Below are 2,500 nucleotides of genomic sequence, written 5' to 3'. Positions count from 1 at the left end.
CTTCCAACAACCCAAGAGTCCGTAGTATTCGGAGTTCTAGCAGGGCCTCCCGTTGCTTCCAACAACCCAAGAGTCCATAGTATTCGGAGTTCTCGCGTGGCCTCCCATTGATTCAAACAACCCAAAAGTCCATCTTCTTCGCAGTTCAACATCGCCTCCCTCGTTTCCAACAGGCCCAAAGGTCGTCTTCTTCGCAGATCCACGAAGAGCTCATCACGATTTGCCACATTCCATTTCCCACGGGTTGTCAACAACACTTTCTCACACTTCCCGCAATCGAGTACGTGCATGACATGCCAAAGCACATCTTATTTGCCTTCCATCGCACTCAAGACGACGGGTTGTGGAAGAACGATATTGCTCACCACAAGTTCAAGGACAACGTCTCAATCAAGGGACACAACCGAATTATGTTAACTGGGTCGCTAAAGTAAACCCGAGTTCATATAATGCACCGCATCCAAAAGAACTAGCCACAACACGTGCATCACTGAGATGTTTCACTAGATGGAACACGTGCGTGACATTAGGATCCTCCAACACCTCTTCGTGATGGAAAGATAGAATTCGAAGCAACCACAGAAGTACCGTCTAGTGGGTAGGCAACACAGGGACTGATCAACCAATATCACCCAAGGCAACGGGTGAAAATGGAAGAGATGCATGCTTGACCGTTCGATACGCAAGGCATGGAGCCAGCCAGCAAGTGCATCTCGATTACAACTCACACACCCTCACGTTCGCAAGACACCACACCACAAGACGGTCCACCCCCCACCTACCATGGGCAAGCAAGCAAATGGAAACATCAAGTGACGCATGGTCAAGCATCGCTAGGCATGAAAATAACTTTCCACAATATCCGAGGGACTAGCTGCCGAGCTAACCAACGATCAGTGACGACCGTGTGTTGGTATTAATAAAGCTCAACAACTATGAAGAGGCTAGTTGTGCCATGATAAACATGCTAACGCACGCACCACGTGAGGGGGGAGGCCTCATCAAGCTCCCTTTAAAACCTGCCAGTGTGGAGCTGGCCGGCTCAAGGAGCACTCCCCCCCTATAAGAGGTTAATATGCAAAAGGCAAAATTGTACAAGTAGATACACTTTTTTTGAGCAGACATAAGTCCATATCTCGGGCTACACTTCGAATTTTGATGCGATTTTTTGCAGTAATTCGTAGAATAATGGTATCTCCTTGCTCACCAAATTTCATAATTTTTCTCCAAGGGGAACTATTTTTTTTATTTTTTTTACTTACCGGGTATGTGTAAAATCGGGAAAAATAGAAAAGCACATGTAGACTTCGAATTTCGACCTCATTTTTTCCAGTCCACCACTAAACAATATCAGGAACCTCCCCACAAAATTTCATTCAGTTTGGCCAAGGTCTTAAATTTGACAAATTTTGGCACCAAGCTATCTAGTCGCGGTGCACCGACCAACTTGGCCAAGTGCAAAATGCATCCAATTCAAAACTTTTGTGCACCAACACTTTTACAGTACTCATTTGGGGACATTTGGAGGCCTTTCCAACCCTCACATCTCAAAAACCACGAATTTCATTTTTTCACAAAACTCCCCACCAAGCCTTCTAGCTATGCCGCGGTGCACCGCCAACATTGGCCATGTGCAAAACCCTCCGAACTCAAAACTTTCGTGCACCAAGAATTTCATGGTATTCATTTGGGGACATTTGGAGGCCTTTCCAACCCTCACATCTCAAAAACCACGAATTTCATTTTTTCACAAAACTCCCCACCAAGCCTTCTAGCTATGCCGCGGTGCACCGCCAACATTGGCCATGTGCAAAACCCTCCGAACTCAAAACTTTCGTGCACCAAGAATTTCATGGTATTCATTTGGGGGCATTTGGAGGCCTTTCCAACCCTCACATCTCAAAAACCACGAATTTCATTTTTTCACAAAACTCCCCACCAAGCCATTTAGCTATGCCGTGGTGCACCGCCAACCTTGCCCATGTGCAAAACCCAACCAACTCAAAACTTTCGTGCACCAAGACTTTCATGGTATTCATTTGGGGGCATTTGGAGGCCATTCCAACCCTCACATCTCAAAAACCACGAATTTCATTTTTTCACAAAACTCCCCACCAAGCCATTTAGCTATGCCGTGGTGCACCGACCAACTTGGCCATGTGCAAAACCCAACCAACTCAAAACTTTCGTGCACCAAGACTTTCATGGTATTCATTTGGGGGCATTTGGAGGCCTTTCCAACCTTCACAACTCAAAAACCACGAATTTCATTTTTTCACAAAACTCCCCACCAAGCCATTTAGCTATGCCGTGGTGCACCGCCAACCTTGCCCATGTGCAAAACCCAACCAACTCAAAACTTTCGTGCACCAAGACTTTCATGGTATTCATTTGGGGGCATTTGGAGGCCATTCCAACCCTCACATCTCAAAAACCACGAATTTCATTTTTGCACAAAACTCCCCACCAAGCCATTTAGCTATGCCGTGGTGCACCGCCA

The sequence above is a fragment of the Vigna unguiculata genome, unplaced genomic scaffold (genome assembly GCF_037176805.1).
Source record: "Vigna unguiculata cultivar grain cowpea cultivar isolate G323 ecotype 2 unplaced genomic scaffold, ASM3717680v1 ptg000051l_ERROPOS240733, whole genome shotgun sequence".
Taxonomy (NCBI): Eukaryota; Viridiplantae; Streptophyta; class Magnoliopsida; order Fabales; family Fabaceae; genus Vigna; species Vigna unguiculata.
The sequence above is the reverse complement of the archived record's forward strand: the minus strand, read 5'-3'. Positions refer to the sequence as shown.